Source organism: Bombus fervidus, unplaced genomic scaffold (assembly GCF_041682495.2).
Source record: "Bombus fervidus isolate BK054 unplaced genomic scaffold, iyBomFerv1 scaffold0086, whole genome shotgun sequence".
NCBI lineage: Eukaryota > Metazoa > Arthropoda > Insecta > Hymenoptera > Apidae > Bombus > Bombus fervidus.
Genome location: NW_027212648.1, coordinates 27,501 through 38,016, shown reverse-complemented (window position 1 = coordinate 38,016; position 10,516 = coordinate 27,501). Strand labels below are relative to the sequence as shown.

At 44.4% G+C, this 10,516-nt stretch overlaps 2 non-coding genes across 2 annotated transcripts; both read left to right on the top strand.

Moving 5' to 3' along the window:
- Positions 1–4,142: 4,142 nt before the first annotated feature.
- LOC139997439 (small subunit ribosomal RNA) lies at positions 4,143–6,066 on the top strand. Its single transcript, XR_011802820.1, has one exon. It is a non-coding gene; the product is annotated as a small subunit ribosomal RNA (ribosomal RNA).
- Positions 6,067–8,899: 2,833 nt separating this feature from the next.
- LOC139997437 (5.8S ribosomal RNA) lies at positions 8,900–9,054 on the top strand. The gene has a single exon (XR_011802818.1). It is a non-coding gene; the product is annotated as a 5.8S ribosomal RNA (ribosomal RNA).
- Positions 9,055–10,516: the final 1,462 nt, after the last annotated feature.

Below are 10,516 nucleotides of genomic sequence, written 5' to 3'. Positions count from 1 at the left end.
GGACTTAGAAAAATTCCGGACCGAAAAGTTATTTCGAGTTATCTCGCTTAAAAGCGTTATGATGCGTATATATTTTTACATAAATAGCAATATTACGTATTTCTACGTCGGGATTAAGCGTTTATTTCGTCCCGACAACGTTAAAAAAAAATTTTTAATCGAACCGTTTTTTCGAATTTTTTCGCTTAAAAGCGTTATAAGGTGCGAATATTCTTGCATAAATCGCTTTAAAATGACGTTTTACATCGGGATTAAGCGTTTATTTCGTCCCCGAAAGGTGCCGTAAAAAATTTACGATCGCGCCCGAGACGTTGGAACTTAGTCGCATTCTCGAGCGGTACGTTGGGACTTAGAAAAATTTCGGACCGAAACGTTATTTCGAGTTATTTCGCTTAAAAGCGTTACGAGGTATGAATATTTTTATAGAAATCGTTATGGTTCGACGAATTCTAGTCGAACGTAACGATTTCGTTTTATTTTTTTAAAAAATTGCCCCCTCCGGACCGACATGACCGGGAGGTTGGCACTTCGTCGATCCCCCGGCCGGTACGTAGGGACTTAGAAAAATTTCGGACCGAAAAGTTATTTCGAGTTATCTCGCTTAAAAGCGTTACGAGGTATGAATATTTTTATATAAATGGGAATATTATGTATTTCTACGTCGGGATTAAGCGTTTATTTCGTCCCGAGAACTTTAAAAAAAATTTTTTAATCGAACCGTTTTTTCGAATTTTTTCGCTTAAAAGCGTTACAAGGTGCTAATATTTGTGCATAAATCGCTTTAAAATGACGTTTTACATCGGGATTAAGCGTTTATTTCGTCGCTGGAAAGTTATATAAAAAAAGTACGATCGCGCCCGGGACGTTGGAACTTAGTCGCATTCTCGAGCGGTACGTAGGGACTTAGAAAAATTTCGGACCGAAAAGTTTTTTCGAGTTATTTCGTTAAAAAGCGTTATGAGGTACGAATATTTTTATATAAATGGGAATGTTATTAAGTTTTACGTCGGGATTAAACGTTTATTTGGTCCCGAAAACGTTAAAAAAAAATAGTGGACCGACGCGACTCGGCCCGTCGGACTTGGTCATACTCTCCACCGGTACGTAGGGACTTAGAAAAATTTTCGACCGAAAAGTTTTTTCGAGTTATTTCGCTTAAAAGTGTTATAAGGTATGAATATTTTTATATAAATCGCTATATTATTATATTTTACGTCGGGATTAAACGTTTATTTGGTCCCGAAAACGTTAAAAAAAAATAGTGGACCGACGCGACTCGGCCCGTCGGACTTGGTCATACTCTCCACCGGTACGTAGGGACTTAGAAAAATTTTCGACCGAAAAGTTTTTTCGAGTTATTTCGTTAAAAAGCGTTATAAGGTACGAATATTTTTATATAAATCGCTATATTATTATATTTTACGTCGGGATTAAACGTTTATTTGGTCCCGAAAACGTTAAAGAAAAATAGTGGACCGACGCGACTCGGCCCGTCGGACTTGGTCATACTCTCCACCGGTACGTAGGGACTTAGAAAAATTTTCGACCGAAAAGTTTTTTCGAGTTATTTCGTTAAAAAGCGTTATAAGGTACGAATATTTTTATATAAATCGCTATATTATTATATTTTACGTCGGGATTAAACGTTTATTTGGTCCCGAAAACGTTAAAAAAAAATAGTGGACCGACGCGACTCGGCCCGTCGGACTTGGTCATACTCTCCACCGGTACGTAGGGACTTAGAAAAATTTTCGACCGAAAAGTTTTTTCGAGTTATTTCGTTAAAAAGCGTTATGAGGTATTAATATTTTTATATAAATCGTTGTATTATTATATTTTACGTCGGGATTAAACGTTTATTTGGTCCCGAAAACGTTAAAAAAAAATTTTTTATTCGAAAGGTTTTTTTGAATTATTTCGCTTAAAAGCGTTATAAGGTGCGAATATTCTTGCATAAATCGCTTTAAAATGACGTTTTACATCGGGATTAAGCATTTATTTCGTCGCTGAAAAGTTATATAAAAAAAGTATGATCGCGCCCGGGACGTTGGAACTTAGTCGCATTCTCGAGCGGTACGTAGGGACTTAGAAAAATTTCGGACCGAAAAGTTTTTTCGAGTTATTTCGTTAAAAAGCGTTATGAGGTATGAATATTTTTATATAAATCGCTATATTATTGTATTTTACGTCGGGATTAAACGTTTATTTCGTCCGTGGAAGGTTAAAAAAAAACGGACGGATACGACCGGGCCTTTGGAACTTTGTCTCATTCTGGACCGGTACGTTGGGACTTAGAAAAATTTCGGCCGGCGGAAAAGTCCGAAATACTTATTTCGAGTTATTTCGTTAAAAAGCGTTATAAGGTATAAATATTTTTGCGGAAACGGTTATATCTCTATTAAATACAACTGGATTAAACGTTTTTTCGAATTTTTTAAAAAATTTGTGTTCGACGAACTGACACGACTGCGATATTTGTTTAATTATTTCGTTAATTAACGTTGCAAGGTATATATTTTTTTGCATATTTCTCGTTGTTTCAACGTGTTCTAATCGATTAAGAACGTGGTTTTTGTCCGTATTCGTTAAAAGAGGTGGTTTACTGATGCGATTTTGAAAAAAAAAAAAAAAATTAAATTTTTCGATAAAAACTCGTTTAAAATATTAAAATAAGCGGTGCGTTAAAATATCTCGACGATAGGACGTTTTATAAGGGTACTTTATTGGAACAAAGTGGTCGAGCGTTTCAGAGACTAAGTCCGACGGTACGTTGGGACTTAGAAAAATTTCGGCCGGCGGAAAAGTCCGAAAAGCTTATTTCGAGTTATTTCGTTAAAAAGCGTTATAAGGTATAAATATTTTTGCAGAAACGGTTATATCTCTATTAAATACAACTGGATTAAACGTTTTTTTCGAATTTTTTAAAAAATTAGTGTCCGTCGAACTGACACGACTGCGATATTTGTTTAATTTTTTCGTTAATTAACGTTGCAAGGTATATATTTTTTTGCATATTTCTCGTTGTTTTAACGTGTTCTAATCGATTAAGAACGTGGTTTTTGTCCGTATTCGTTAAAAGAGGTGGTTTACTGATGCGATTTTGAAAAAAAAAAAAAAATTAAATTTTTCGATAAAAACTCGTTTGAAATATTAAAATAAGCGGTGCGTTAAAATATCTCGACGATAGGATGTTTTCTAAGGGTAGTTTATTCGAAAAAAGTGGTCGAGCGTTTCAGAGACTAAGTCCGACGGTACGCTCTAACGGAGGTTTTACATGGTAAGCGCCCGGCCGCTGGCCCGGCCGGCGCCGACCGTCCGGCCGGCGCTTTGGTATCTATAAGAGACACGTCGAGTCGGACGGTCCGGACGGAACAGCGTCGAGCGCGTGGCTATTCTACGGCCTCGGTTGAGAATTCAGTCACCGCTCCTCGAGTCTTAGTGAACTTTTTTACTATTTCTCGACTGTTCCTTCGTTCTCGTATCGACTCTTTCTCTACACTGCTGCGCCGCGGGTCGCTGTCCTGGACGTAATGACCAAATAACGTGGCAAGGTTCCCCTTAGTCGGGAAGCTGGATCCTGTATGCTCGCACTAACTTTAAAAAAAGTTAGGGCAGTGTGCTTGTTACTAACTGAGTATCAATTCATGCTGGTTCGGCAGAGACCGTTCCAAAACTTATGTTATAGCGTACGCAGTACGTTTTAAACATACGAAAGGCTAATGGGGAGCGTACTACCTTTTAGGAAGTGCGTTCTTTCTGATTGGAGAATATCAAAAGAACGAACGAATATGTTTCTTACGAGGACGGTACGTTCAGCATGCAGTTTACGTGCTTTTTACCGCTAAGGCATATTCGTTCAACCAACAAACCATTCTTACAGAATGATCCTATGAACAGAATGATCTTAAAATATTCCACACAAACAATCAAACGAACGAAAGAAAGTAAAGAGAGAGTGGCGAAATGAGAGAGAGTAGTGGCGTTCGACGTTACAACGGGAATTAAAAGGGTGTCGTCGAACGTTCACTAAGAACGAAAAGTCTCGTCGTACGGTGTTACGGACCCACCTACGACACTCTGAGGCTATTTTAAAAAGAGAGTCTTTTGACTCTAATATATAATATATATATAAAATACAAAGTTCCCTGGTTGATCCTGCCAGTAGTCATATGCTTGTCTCAAAGATTAAGCCATGCATGTCTCAGTACATGCCGCATTAAGGTGAAACCGCGAATGGCTCATTAAATCAGTTATGGTTTCTTAGATCATACTTAAACTTACTTGGATAACTGTGGTAATTCTAGAGCTAATACATGCAAACAGATTCGTACCAGAGATGGTACGAATGCTTTTATTAGATCAAAACCAATCGGTGGCGGATGGCTCGTCCGTTCGTCCATCGTTTGTTTTGGTGACTCTGAATAACTTTGTGCTGATCGCATGGTCATCTAGCACCGGCGACGCATCTTTCAAATGTCTGCCTTATCAACTGTCGATGGTAGGTTCTGCGCCTACCATGGTTGTAACGGGTAACGGGGAATCAGGGTTCGATTCCGGAGAGGGAGCCTGAGAAACAGCTACCACATCCAAGGAAGGCAGCAGGCGCGCAAATTACCCACTCCCGGCACGGGGAGGTAGTGACGAAAAATAACGATACGGGACTCATCCGAGGCCCCGTAATCGGAATGAGTACACTTTAAATCCTTTAACGAGGACCAATTGGAGGGCAAGTCTGGTGCCAGCAGCCGCGGTAATTCCAGCTCCAATAGCGTATATTAAAGTTGTTGCGGTTAAAAAGCTCGTAGTTGAATCTGTGTGTCACAGTGTCGGTTCACCGCTCGCGGTGTTTAACTGGCATTATGTGGTACGTCCTATCGGTGGGCTTAGCTCCTCGCGGGGCGGTCCAACTAATATCCCATCGCGGTGCTCTTCACTGAGTGTCGAGGTGGGCCGATACGTTTACTTTGAACAAATTAGAGTGCTTAAAGCAGGCTACCTTCGCCTGAATACTGTGTGCATGGAATAATGGAATAGGACCTCGGTTCTATTTTGTTGGTTTTCGGAGCCCCGAGGTAATGATTAATAGGGACAGATGGGGGCATTCGTATTGCGACGTTAGAGGTGAAATTCTTGGATCGTCGCAAGACGGACAGAAGCGAAAGCATTTGCCAAAAATGTTTTCATTAATCAAGAACGAAAGTTAGAGGTTCGAAGGCGATCAGATACCGCCCTAGTTCTAACCATAAACGATGCCAGCCAGCGATCCGCCGAAGTTCCTCCGATGACTCGGCGGGCAGCTTCCGGGAAACCAAAGCTTTTGGGTTCCGGGGGAAGTATGGTTGCAAAGCTGAAACTTAAAGGAATTGACGGAAGGGCACCACCAGGAGTGGAGCCTGCGGCTTAATTTGACTCAACACGGGAAACCTCACCAGGCCCGGACACCGGAAGGATTGACAGATTGATAGCTCTTTCTTGATTCGGTGGGTGGTGGTGCATGGCCGTTCTTAGTTGGTGGAGCGATTTGTCTGGTTAATTCCGATAACGAACGAGACTCTAGCCTGCTAAATAGACGTAAATTATGGTATCTCGAAGGCCCCCGGCTTCGGTCGGCGGGTTTTTACTACCAACGTACAAACAAATCTTCTTAGAGGAACAGGCGGCTTCTAGCCGCACGAGATTGAGCAATAACAGGTCTGTGATGCCCTTAGATGTTCTGGGCCGCACGCGCGCTACACTGAAGGAATCAGCGTGTTTTCCCTGGCCGAAAGGCCCGGGTAACCCGCTGAACCTCCTTCGTGCTAGGGATTGGGGCTTGCAATTATTCCCCATGAACGAGGAATTCCCAGTAAGCGCGAGTCATAAGCTCGCGTTGATTACGTCCCTGCCCTTTGTACACACCGCCCGTCGCTACTACCGATTGAATGATTTAGTGAGGTCTTCGGACTGGTGCGCGGCCAATGTGATAAGCATTGCCGATGTTACCGGGAAGATGACCAAACTTGATCATTTAGAGGAAGTAAAAGTCGTAACAAGGTTTCCGTAGGTGAACCTGCGGAAGGATCATTAACGAAAAATACAAAAACACAAAGAATATATTTGACTTGAACACTGTATAATAAAATATATATAATATCGTCGGTAAGGAGCCGTACTCCTCCTATATCGACACAAAGTATATACGACGTATTAACAAGCTATATACTTTGACAAAAGCCAAATTTTTTACAATAAGGAGGTGGGAGACGCTCCAGTTACGAAACTATACGAAGAGTGTGGCACTCTCTCTCGATCATCGGGATGAAGAGATATACTTTTACACGAATAATTCGAGGCGCCTGCGTGAGGTCGTACACAGAAAGACCCGCCGTCTCCGAATAATATTATAACAAACGAAAAACTTAAAAATATTCTCGAGGCGCCTGCGTGAGGTCGTAAACAGAAAGACCCGCCGTCTCCGAATAATATAACACACGGAAAACTTAAAAAGATTCTCGAGGCGCTTGCGTGAGGTCGTACACAGAAAGACCCGCCGTCTCCGAATCCTATAACACGAAACCGCTACTATTAATAATAATAATAATAATAATAATAACGATATGTGAGGGAACTTGAGCTGAACACATATCGAAAAAACTAAAAGTTACAGTGGAAACCACGTGTAATGAGAAATGCGATCGAGGCGCCTGCGTGAGGTCGTACACAGAAAGACCCGCCGTCACGATCTCGTATTTCGTATTTGCATCGTGGAAATCCAACGAACGAACAATATAATATATAAACTAAAATCTCTAAAGTGCCTCGTGTCGGAGAGATCACTGCTCACACCTCTTCTATATTTCGTAGTTGCGTTGCGTAGGCCTCACCTCCTAGCAACGGGACATAAGGAAGACTGCTCTTTGGGATCGAACGAAGCGTCTATAACGAGTCGTCGACGAGAGCGAAAGAACGCGAATAGCGAGCCGCAGAAAAATAGGATACCGAATTATATATCTTCGAAGGTTCTCTTCGAAGATCCATGGATACCTATATCTGCGCGTCTCCAGCTATCTCGCGCGTCTCTCCAAACTCTCGTCGTTCCTCGAAACGTGCTTCCTACCCAAAGGGCGTTCGTTCTTCCTATGTCGTTTCGTTGTCGTTCGTTTCAACGGCGAACGATATACGATGTTCGACAAAACGAAACCACGTTGTACGTTCGTACTCGTGGATCGGGTAACCTAGAACGAAAACGCATTGCGTGGATGTTGGCCCGAAAAGATATATACCAGTGCGAGTGATGGTAAAGAGTATAACGATTCTTAACTAGACGAAGTTGGTTCGGAGGGGACCGCCGGCCGTCTCTCTATCCTCGCGAGTCTAATGCCTCGTTCCGTCGCTAGAGTTTTTCAAACTCTGCTTCTGGCTATCGGGAAGAATAGACCGCGCGCGAGGAAGAGGAACGACGACCGTGCGCGTCCCATCGATTTTTTTTATTTTTACCTGAACCACCGAAGTCGATTCAGAGGGGACCGCCGGCCGTCTCTCTATCCTCGTTGTCGTGAGTCATATGCCTCGTTCCGTCGCTAGAGTTTTTCAAACTCTGCTTCTGGCTATCGGGAAGAAACGACCGCGCGAGGAAGACGACGACGACGACCGTGCGCGTCCCATCGAATTTTTTTTTATTTTTACCTGATCGACGGAAGTTTCGTCCGGTTCGTCTCTTTTACCATCGTCTCGTCGACCCGTTCAGAGGGGACCGCCTGTCCATATCCTCGTTGTCGTGAGTCATATGCCTCGTTCCGTCGCTAGAGTTTTTCAAACTCTGCTTCTGGCTATCGGGAAGAAACGACCGCGCGAGGCCGATGGCTGCGAGTCCCATCGAATTTTTTTTAAACGCACGCACACACATACACCTGAACGGAGATGCGTTCCTTTTCGTCGCGATTTTTCGCGCTTTAGTCGTCGTTGTCGCCATCCGTTCGGAGGGGACCGCCGGCCGTCTCTCTATCCTCGTTGTCGAGAGTCTAATGCCTCGTTCCGTCGCTAGAGTTTTTCAAACTCTGCTTCTGGCTATCGGGAAGAAAAGACCGCGCGAGGAAGAGGAAGGACGACCGTGCGCGTCCCTTTCGAATTTTTTTTTATTTTTACCTGAGCGACCAAAGTGGATTCAGAGGGGACCGCCGGCCGTCTCTCTATCTTCGTTGTCGCGAGTCTAATGCCTCGTTCCGTCGCTAGAGTTTTTCAAACTCTGCTTCTGGCTATCGGGAAGAATAGACCGCGCGCGAGGAAGAGGAAGGACGACCGTGCGCGTCCCATCGATTTTTTTTATTTTTACCTGAACCACCGAAGTCGATTCAGAGGGGACCGCCGGCCGTGTCTGTATCCTCGTTGTCGAGAGTCTAATGCCTCGTTCCGTCGCTAGAGTTTTTCAAACTCTGCTTCTGGCTATCGGGAAGAAACGACCGCGCGAGGAAGACTACGACCGTGCGCGTCCCATCGATTTTTTTTTACCCGAACGATGGAGATGCATATCGGCTGTTTGCTTCGAATAACTGGACGAGAGGAACGAACATATATATATATCATGGGCTAGCCACCGTGCGCTTTCTTCGCGAGATCGTGTGCTGTACAGAGGATTCAGAATCGGGTGTTATATCCCCGTCGTTTCCTGACGAACGGAGCTTCGATCTCGTTGGTTGTTATATATTATAATGCACTTTACGCCCGGTCGGCGGGCTGCGTGTGTCGTCGCGCAGTCCGTCCGATTTCGTTTTCGAACGTATTTTCGTGTCGTCAATCATATGGCGACTTCCGCGCGTTCGATTCCCGTTGGTCGGACGTTTGTCGGATATCGGCTTCTTTCGAACCGAGAATAAGAGTACAAAAACCTGAGTACACAAACAAAAATCCATGCATAAACGATTACCCTGAACGGTGGATCACTTGGCTCGTGGGTCGATGAAGAACGCAGCTAATTGCGCGTCAACGTGTGAACTGCAGGACACATGAACATCGACATTTCGAACGCACATTGCGGTCCACGGATACAATTCCTGGACCACGCCTGGCTGAGGGTTGCTCACGTAAACCTAAGACTGCTTGCGTTGCGTATCGTTGCTCTCGGTCCGTATCTCTCTGTTCTTTCTTGCCTCGTCGACAGCCCGCCGTCGTTCGTTTTATCTTTAAACGAACGTTTCTGAGTCGGAGGACGAGCGCCAAGCAAAAGAATACGAATTAAAGAGCGGTCGAGGGCTCGTACGCGACGTACGAGCGATTGTTGGACGTTCGTCGGCGTTCGTCGCTGGATCGTGTGGAGACCGGCGTACGCATGCTCTCGATACAAATATATATGAAAAATCTATCGCGTTCACGGGAGACTCGCAAAACTACCTCCGTCTCTTCTCTGTCCCTTCTTGGCTTGACAACCCGCCGTCGTTCGTGTTTTACGAACGTTTCTGAGTCGGACGAAGCGCAAGAAGAAGGATACGAATTAAAAGAGCGCGGAGAGAACCGTCGTCGTCGACGCGGTTATCGAGATACACAGAGCGAGTTTTCTTCGTGGCCGATTTTTTTTTTCTTTTTGTATCAGCCTCTGCTACGTTTTGTTAGTCTTCGATAAGCACGAATGACCGCGCCCCCGACGTCGTCTTAAATGAATTTTTGGCGAGACTGAGAGAAAGCAAAAATATTTTTGAACAAAGTCAGTCGAGAGAGGAGAGAAAAGAGAACCAAGATATTAAAACCTAAACCTAAACTTGGTGGCGTAACGAAAAACTGTGTGCCTTAAAGAAACACAACCGTCTTTTCATCAAGATGTTTTTACTCGTACAGCCCCAGGGATCGAATACCCACTCCGTCTGTTCGTGCGGCAGAGATGTATTCTGCAGGCGCGAGACGACTGACGAGAAGACAACGAGGACCGTCGCATCGATGGGTCGTCGTTGCGTTTTTCATCCTCTGTGCTTTTTTCTGTTCTTCGCGAACCCAGAGAAAGCCGTAGATCCGGGAACGGACACACGAGATTTCTTCGAACGCTGATGACTTAGGGAGATGATCCCCAGCGTTGCGCGGAGATCGGAGAGTACGCGTACATGTATCGGGACGAATTTTTCCCCGTCGGTCGCGTATCTCTCTGCCCGCGCGCCTGGCCCAAAGCCACGTTCGTCGGAAATCAACGAAAAGTGTGTTACGATCTAGCGTGCGTCTACGATCGGCTATATTTAAGGGTGACGAAGAAGAGAAAAGCTCACGGTGTTGCGCAACGTTTCTGTACTCGATTTTAAGATGTGCATGTGAGTCCGTTACAAAGTTGTTCGGATCGTCGAAAATAGTCGTTTTCGTCGTCGTGCGAAAGAGAATAATCTCTGACATTGGCACGGAGAGATCGCGCAGAGGAAGAGAACGATCCTCTTTGGCGAGGCTCGAGAAAGACTAACGAAACTTGATTAGAGACGAGGTATACACGCGCCGTACGTACGACGTACGCGCGTGTGATTTTTTTTTGCTTTAAGGCGATTCGGCGCTCCGAGTATTAGAGAAA